Below are 9986 nucleotides of genomic sequence, written 5' to 3' on the forward strand. Positions count from 1 at the left end.
CCAAAATAGCTGGACCATCATCGGAAACATAAACTTTCCCAACAGCCGACCTGCCCTTGAATTCAAAAGTTGTATCCATGGAACCCTTTAAATTAGTAATCTCACCACTGTAACCCTTGGGTGTTATATCGCTGTGTGAGAGAGAAGCATGTGGCCAACACTCCTTAAACAAATTGTAAGGAATTATTGTGAACATAGAGCCAGGATCCACTAAGAATATTACTGAAACTCCATTAAGAACGAAAACTGCTTTAGGTCTTTGTAAGACAACGTGAGCATCATCATCAATACACAAAGACATTTCAGGTGGAATAATATCATCCTCCACAAAGTTTACTCTATTAAAGGAAGGACCCTTACAAGCTTTACTAATATGACCTCTCTTCCCACACTTGCGACAAGACTTATCACGAGCAAAGCAGCCCTGAAAATCAGCCGCATGAGACATACTTCCACATCGGAAGCAACCTACAAATTTACTTCTGCACCTCGAAGCACCATTTGGAAACTTTGGCTTGAAAGGGACAAACTTAGGTCTAACATCACAATGTTTAACATCAACAGAAGAAGCTTCAACTTTGTTGACAACATTGACAGTCTCTTCTTTCTTAAGCTCAAGAAGACGCATTTCTTCCATGCACTTGTCAGTCTCTTCAACTACTTTCGCAATGGTGATGGCTTCCATCAGCGTTGGATTCTTTGCTGCCCAAAGTTTTTGCTGCATCCTTTTATTTTTGCACTGGACAATCAGTTGGTCTCTAATGAGCTGGTCAGCCATAGCACCAAAATCACACTTCAAAGAGAGTTCTCTCAAACGAGCAACCATCTGATCTACAGTCTCCTTTCCTTTTTAGGTACCGTGTAGAATTTATGTCTCTGCATCACTATGTTCACTTGTTTCCCATAATATTTTTCCAATCTCAAGTTTGCCTCATTATACGGATTGTCTACAGGTTGAACATCCGCACCCAGAAGTTCAGGAAGAAATTTGAAAACATGTTGGCCTGCTTTACCCAACAAATTTAACAGAATGGCCTTCTTCCTTGTCGCAGGAAATCTAAGGCCATCAATGGCCTCTAGATAGTTTTCAAAAAAACCTAACCATTCCTCCCATTCTATAGAGGGAATCTCTCCTTCAATAAGAAAAGCAGGTGGGGGAGAGATTGTATGATTGGCTGTTGTTGCCATTTATAAACAGTAATAAAACACTTCACAGAATTAGGCTGAGGCAGGATACTAATGGTGGATTGGGAATTAGAAAAATACCCAATTCGATTAGGTAAAAACGCTGTGTGCACTGTCACTTGAATAGGAAAAGAAATCACCAACGGTAAAAACGTGGTTGGCAAAATGCAGCTTGAACAGTACTTAAGTTTGTATTGAATGGTTGGAAAAAATTTAAATCTCCAAAATGGCCGCTAGACGTCGTGCGTGATGACGTGCACAACGTGATGATGTGGAACTCCAAATCGAAGGAAACGCGTCTTACTCCCTGCGCGTGTAGAAACAATGTCTCGCGATTTATTGCTCGTGCGTGTGAAAATAATGTCTCGCGCCTTATGGGGAGTACGCGGAGGCAGTAAATATAAAGAAAAACAAACAGTACCTTTTGAAGAGACAAACCCAATCCAGATAACGAAGTTGTGCCGCCGCTCTTGGAGTCGAGGAGATGTTCCACGAAGCGCCACAAAGAGAAACTCAGCAACAGTGACAGTCAACGTCGCGCTGAGGAGGGGGGTCTGCTACTGCTCGAACAGCCAGGTCTTGAGTTGTTTCCTGAAGGCGAGGTGGTCCTGGGTCAGCCGCAGGTGGACGGGCAGGGAGTTCCATGTCTTAGCCGCTAGGTAGGAGAAGGATCTTCCTCCGGCGGTGGCTCTCTGGATGCGAGGCACGACGGCGAGGGCGAGGTTCGCCGATCGCAGCTGGCGGGTGGGCGTGTAGAAGGTCAGGCAGTCGTTGAGGTACCTAGGGCCCAGGTCGTGAAGGGATTTGTGTGCATGGGTGAGGAGTCTGAAGGTGATCCTCTTGTTGACAGGGAGCGCTGGAGTCTCTTCTGAAGCTTGGCTGTTGTTCCGGCGTAGAGGGTGTTTCCATAGTCCAGTCTGCTGGTGATGAGGGCCTGGGTGACCGTCTTCCTTGTCTCGGTGGGAATCCATTGGAAGATCTTGTGGAGCATGCGGAGTGTGTGGAAGCAAGATGAGGAGACGGCATTGACTTGTCTGGTCATCGATAGGGAGGAGTCCAGGATGATGCCCAAGTTGCGTGCGTGGTCTGTTGGCTTGGGTGCGGCGCCTAGGGCTGGGGGCCACCAGGAGTCGTCCCATGCGGAGGGCGATGTTCCCAGGATGAGGACTTCTGTCTTGTCCGTGTTCAACTTTAGGCGGCTGCTGTTCATCCATTCGGCGACGTCTTTCATCCCTTCGTGAAGGCTCGCTTTGGCGGTGTCGGGGTCTTTGGTGAGGGAGAGGATCAGCTGGGTGTCATCGGCGTAGGAAATGATGTTCAGGTTGTGATTGCGAGCGATGGCAGCTAGTGGTTTCATGTAGATGTTGAAGAGAGTCGGGCTGGGCGATTATCCTTGCGGGATGCCGCAGATGACTTCGGTGGCCTCCGAGCGGAACGGCGTACTCTCTGTGTTCTTCCGGAGAGGTATGAGGTGATCCAGTCCAGGGCCCTCCCCTGGATGCCGGTGTCGTTGAGCCAAAATGTTGAAGATAGGACACGGAGTGGACACATGTAAGTTCCAGCTTCTTTATTGAGGGTGACAAGGAGCATCAGTTAAGCCCTGTACATTCTGCCTCAGCAACCGCCAGCCTTGGAATAAAGAACGGGGGTATATACGGGGGGGTTTACCCAAACATAGTCACTGGGACCTGGGTGCAGCAAGTACTGAGAGGAATAATAATGACGTGCCAGTGATTGTTCATACTACACACATAATGGTCTTTACCCCATTGTTGGAGGTACACCATTATATTAAGACAACCACTGCTGACTCTCGCCCTAATCGGGCACATTGTTGAATTATTTATTACATGTGTACACCATCTTTTCACAGTCACATGAAATATGCACCAGTTCAATTGCAATTGAATACTTTGTGTGATACTCGACAATCATGACTATCTTCTGTCGAGCCCGTTTTTTATGAGTGTCTCTCTATGATCTTCCCTTGAATTAACTATTCAATTTCCTTCATTTCCATCTGATATAATTTCTCCCATTAAGAATTGTATTCCGCTTTCAAAACATTTGTTTCTCACTCTATTCCGATCGCATAGTCTCTTTTCTATGCCCGTCGGGCCTGGGGACGTCACATGGTACAATCTCCATGGTGACTATACTAACAGGAACTACTGTCCGCCATTTCATTCCCGAGTGGCGTCTGAAGCACGATTAACTCTGCACCTCTCAAGTAAGTAGACAGACGCGTTCTGCTTACACACAGACGATCTGTCGCCCCACGTTTGTGCAGTCCACTGACATGCTCCTTTAATCGTCTTTAGATACTCCGGACCGCTGATACATTTGGCCGGCCCCTGACGTTATTCCACATACCGGGTAAGCGATCACACGGGTTCCAACCCGAGCAGTGTCTCGTACTGGCAAGTTGCCCCGCGTTTTTATAATGCAGTCCAGTGATTTGCTTCTGCAATTATTTTTTGAAATTCCTGGACATTCGCTCAATCTGGCCGGTCCTCGATGACACTCCACATACAGGGTAAGCCATTACATGGTTTTTCTAAGGAGCGTCTTGTACTTCTAAGTTGCCATACATTTCTTGATCGCGCTATCCAAACCCTTCTTTGCCCACAGCTTTCCAAGTAACTTGAATCACGATCTGCTGCTACCACGTGCGGCAATAAATTACGCCTGTGGGGTAAGTTCACTTTCAGGCCTAACTCCATGCCCACCTGCTGATAACTACTACCTACTGATACTGTCATTTGATTGCTTCCCCTCAGTTACCTTCCTCTGGATTCTTTCCAAGTGCCGGACGACGTATGACTTCTACTTGTCTCAGGTCATATTCAGGTACCTTTGTGGATTTCATGTACTAGTGTTACACCTGACGCCGCCATCCCCAGGCTGGCATCTAGCTCCACTCGCTGTGGTACACCATTGTGACCGCCTTTTGTCCTTTATGACCATTTTTGGATCACGCCCAATTAATTGAACCCTATTATCCACCCTGCCTAGGTACAAATGCGTGTTGATTAGTTCACCACGGGTATACTGCCCTTAATTGTTTATATGAATACCAATGAACCCTTCTTAGATTAATTGTCTTGCCTCCCCACGTGTGCGCCAACTAATTATTTTATTTGGGTAATCTCCCACTGCCTTAACAATGCTATTTCTGTATTAGGTTGCCTGCCCCCCTGTCCAGTCCTGATGAAGACCCCCCAGCAAGGGTACAATCATCCCTGCATTTAGAGGGTCGAAACGTCGACAACTGCCCATTGATCCATCAACTTCACGCCACTACTAATTTCATTGATTGTTAAATGTGAAGTATGATTTTCCGAACCATTGTTATGAACTTTATGTCTTTCTTACTGTAGCTGATTCAAGAATACAGTTTCGTTTCAATTCATTGATTTTATTATCACTCACGTTACTTCACCACCTGATCCTCACTTGATCACTCCCCACCCCTCCCCCCCCTGGCGCACTGTACAACCGATTGTACCGATTGATTTATTCTTGTGTATATTTGATATACTGAGTCTCGTTGTGATTAAAACAATGTAGACCCAATTAATTTGTTTATTATTTGGTTTAAGTGTACTAAATTAATTCACACACACACTGGGACCCCTTCCTCTCAGTACTTGGAATAAAGAACAGTCACTAACCAGCACTCTAAAAGATGTCACCTTGAATGCTAGCTACCTCACAGGGAAAGGAATGTGTTAACAAGACACAACATCTTTCCTCTTCATTGCAGATATTTCACCATGAACTTCATGCATTATATTCAACAGTGTTTCTTGCACACTCTCTGGCACCACCAACTTCTCACTCTGCCTCACTATATTATCAGTAAAAGACAGTTCTTCTCGCACATTTTTATATTCCAACAAAGCGTCATCTTCTTTCCAACCTAGTGACAGGTAATCTCTCCCTTACCTTTAACAAGAAATGATCACACTCAGTGGTGTTCATTCATTTCGGTTTCCCTATAGCCTGATATGCCACTGACAACTCTCCTACTGCCCAATCTTCATCATCTTCATATACACCTGCGCAGTCCAACAGCAACCTGGAAATGTATTCAGCATTAATTTTTCTCAGCCCCAGAACATATTTTAAGTTGAAACCATATTCCTCAAGACCTCAAGTTGATTTATTTATTTATTGAAGACAGTGCAACTACTTCGCTACTCGGGGGAGCCTTTCCTGCACCTGCTGTAGAAAATCGGTCCACCAACGGTTTATGGTTCGTGCAAAGCTCAAATTGGGCACCCCACACATAAATGCAAAGAATGTTGTCCCCCCTCCACCAACAAGCTAAAGCCTCCTTTTCCACTGTGGACTAGATACTCTTTGCACTTTTAAGAATGAGTGACGCCAACACCACAACTCTCTCTTTACCATCATTCTCCTGCATAAGCCCTGCACCTAGTCCATTTCCACAGGCAGCTGTGACTACTATGGGTTTATCCTTAGGATCAAATGGCTTTAACGTCATCGCCTTAGCAATAGATGCTTTCGCAATGGCAAACGCTAGCTTGCATTCTTCCAACCATACAAATGTCACATTCTTCTTCATCAACTCATGCAGGATATATTCTCTTTCTGCGAAATGATGTACACATTTGGCATCGTATTCTGCACGACCAAGCAAAGATCTTAACTGATCCTTGTCTTGCAGAGGTAGAGCCTTCTCAGTAGCCTTCACTTAGTTATGTTTAGGTTTGATGCCATCCTATGCCGAGGTGTGACCAAGATATTCCACTTATGTTCTGCAGACTTTGCACGTCTGAAGACCTATGGGGAGACCAGCCTTCTCCAGTCTACCCAGAACTCCCTTCAGACTTGTATCATGATGGGTTCTGTTCTTTCCCCATACCAAAACATCATCCTGGGAAACCAGCACATTTGACATGTCCCTCAATACATCCTGCATGACCCTTTGGTATCCTGCGGCTGCAGATGCTAATCCAAAAGACATGCAGATGAATTGGTACGCCCCTTCAAGTGTAATGAAGAACGCCAAATGCCCGGATTCCACATGTAACCACAGCTGGTGGTAAGCACTTGACAGATCCAAAGTCGTAAAGTACCTACCCCCAGACCCACTTGCTAGCATCTCATTGATAGGGGCAGGGGATGCTGGTCGGTCCATATACATTCATTGACATTTCTGAATTTCACACATGCATATTTTTCCATCTGGTTTTCTTGCGATCTCAATGGGATTAAGCCATTCTGAGGCTTCTAGGTTTTTCTATTGGTTCTATGACCCCTTCACTGCACAATCAATTTCTTCTTTCAAAGGATCTCTTAAAGTGAGAGGAATATTCGGCACCTTGTGTACTTCGAGTTTGGCCCCCTTTTTAATATAATTTGATTTTCAAATTTCCTCAGGCACACCAATTTGGTTTTCAATAGATTTGCAAATTCAGTGGCCCATTCTTCGCCCTACTGTGGTTCTGTCAATAGTACTTGCTGCGGATTGTTGGGATTCAATATCCCTAACTTACGTTGTTCCTTCTATCCAAGTAGAGATTTTCCCTTTTTCTACAACATATATTTTACCTTCAGCCTTCCTATACTGAAGACCTGCAGTAAAATACCCTAGCACAGGTAATTTGTTTCTGCAATATCCTTCTGGCAATACCTCAGTGGGACTCCACGCACAAGGTCCAAACCCCTGCCAGATTTGTCAATTATAGTGAAAGGTGACCACAAATCAGCCCATACATGCACTTCCTTCCCATTAACTAGTATTGTACACTTTTGTGGGCGAGTCTCTTCATTAACACTTCCACACCATCAACATCTCTAAAGTAGAAATCTCTGACTTGTTGCATATTGGAGAACGCAATCAAACTCACCGCTCTTTGGGTCACAGGAGGTTCCCCCATTCTGCACACTCTAGACAAATTAGATTTTCGCAGATGGACAATTGACCGCTTCAGCAGTATGCCTCATGCTACCACATCAGAAACATGTTTTTCTTTTTTCATTTTCAAATTTTCTTAAAAAATGTTTTAACTCATCAAGATTCCGTGTAAACTTTTTACCAGTGGATACTTCACACACTTTCTAGGTCCAAACGGTTGTTTGGATTTTGTTTCCCCTCCATTCCCTCACAATTCTGTAGCATACCCTTCAGTTAGCAATTTTAATTGTTTTGTCTAAAGAAAGGTGTTTGAAATCAAAAAGTTTTTCCAGGATTTTCAAATTAGAAATTCTACTTTGCACTTGGTCTCTAATGGTCTCTAATGATCTCATCTCTGAGCTCTCTCAAATTACATGTGACTTCTAGCCTTCTTAAAGTAGCTACTATTGACCAATGGACTCTCCTGACTCTTGTGCACGTGAACAAAATCTATGCCGCTCAACCACAATACTAACTTATCTCCCAAAATTATACTCAAGAGCCTTAAGAGCATCCTCCTTTCAACTTCATTGTCTGAACCATCCACATTCTTACCCACTACCACATGTTTAGGCAAGGTTCTTAACACTTTCCTTCCCTCAGTGCCCAAACAATGTTTAAGAATATCTTTTCCCAATCTTCCCATGGCATGCAGGGCAAACCAGGGTTCTGTAGAAAAGAAGATAAAGCAGGAGTAGACATGATTGGCAGGCTGACAGTATAAAATTCTAGATACTCAAGCAAGAATGACTAAACCAGAATATGACTATTTATGAGCATGGGAAAAATGATATTAGTCAAGTTAAGCTAGACAGCAATATGCCGCACCTTTACACAAAATGTCTTCCTTGATAATGCCCTAAATTTCGAACAAGGAGAGAACTGAGAAAGGCGTGGGTCCTGTCACTGTCCGGCCTGGACCACTACTTTAAAGAAAACAAAACAATGGCCGGGCAGATCGAATCGTTGCAGTAATGCGCACCCTAGTAAAATCAATTGCTAGGTTGGACAACCATTTGTATTGGATGGATTCTTGTTTTATAAAAGTTTTTAAGAAGTTTTTGGCATCAAAAAATACAACACAACATTTACAGAGATACAATAATACATTCAATCTACTAAAGAAAACATATCAAACGAAGTACTTAAACAAGAAAATTGTAATAAACAATTTACATGGACAACTATGCTATGCCTCAGATCAGTCAATCGTTGAGGCACCAATCCTGGATACGAACAAAACAAGTGGACTAACAGATTGTTATAATAGCCTACTTGTTACCACCCACACAAGATACACAATGAAATTTGTCACAGAATGCTTTGATTAGGAATAACACAAAAACTACTCAGTGATTTACAAGTGTGTTAATTGATTCCTATCAAGCCCTAGCTATTTGGTATCTTGGAGGTAAAAACGTCGACGCGTTTCGAACCCAATCAGATTTAACCGGTTCTCCTCAGGACATGGACTGGGGGGTCGTTGTCACTTATTGATGAGGGGTTCAAATCACTCCCTCAAAGATGCGCAAAGATTGCGGAAAGGGGGGTGCCGGCACACGTCAGTTATTCATTGTTCAAATCTTTGTAACTTCGTATTTGGGCAGAGTTTGTTCTCACTGCACGCGTGTGGTGGCGGCGGCCGCCGCACGGGCTTATCAGTTCTCAGCAGAGTTTAGAGACGCTTCGGTCCGGCACCATCTAAATTTCGAACAGGCACAGAAAAATTAACAATACTGTATTAATTTCCTCGAGTGTGCCTTTTGCTGATATGTCGACAGGCTGGACTATTGTGTTCCCATCACTGCTTCCAGATGCACACGTTCCTCAGGGCGTTCAGTCTGTGAGCTACCTGTGCATCCTTCTAGTGATCCGACCACAGTACAATAGCAGCGGCTATCCTCACACTGCCGCTTATCAACTCCGATAGTGAGGATCTTCAAAGAATTACGGGCAAATTGAAGTTGCAGTGGTTTTCCAAGATGGCCAAATGTAAACGTGTCACCGAAACCCCAAGCTGCAATGCGTCCAACTTCACATATTCTACATCGGCACGTCATGCCCCCACAGGAAATGAAGGCTGGCTTGCACACCCCGCAATCTGAATGGCGCGCTCTCACTTTCAAATGCCGCCGCAGACCACCACGAGTTTCATACAGTACGATCCTCCAGGCATGCTTCTGTCCGCTACAGCCACAGGGCAGTTGCAGTCAGGCTTACGCTGGTTCACGCACCTTAAAAACCAGCCAGTTCAATCACCAACACCAAGGTCAGCTCAGGAGCTCGTGCAGCCTATTCCCAAATAAGTGCCACAAACCCCAATGTAGAACCAATCAGGTTCCGTCAGGTGAAGCAGTGATCACCACCTTCAGAAGATCCTCAGGGGTCATAATGTCTCCTAAAAAAATTGTTGAATATGCTTCCAAAGTTCTTGCAAATTCCAGCGCTCTTGCAAAAGCTGATTTCCTGATTAACAAATTCCTCCTCGATGGTCATATCCCACCCTCCAATTTTGGAAAGATGAAGCACAGGAAACCTTGTAAAAGTGTTCTTTATGAAGCCAGTAAGAACAACCCTTGATTTTGCTAGATCCTCAGCAACTGTGTTCTTCTCAGCTTCCAGGAATCCACAATCCAGATTCCAGAAGTGGAAGCACACAGGTTGCTAGTGATGGAGCGAGTTTCAGAATTCATTTTATTCTGGCTCGTGAAATTAATTCTCTGTAACATGAACTAACTTATTAATGAATTGTTGCATGATTTGTATTATTAAATCAACCTAGAGTGAAGTTGCATTCACAAACATGTGGGATTAACATTTATGTGCTCATGTTGCATTTGCGAGTTTGTCTTGTAACACATAATTAATATTGTTT

Source organism: Lissotriton vulgaris, chromosome 8, assembly GCF_964263255.1.
Source record: "Lissotriton vulgaris chromosome 8, aLisVul1.2, whole genome shotgun sequence".
Taxonomy (NCBI): domain Eukaryota; kingdom Metazoa; phylum Chordata; class Amphibia; order Caudata; family Salamandridae; genus Lissotriton; species Lissotriton vulgaris.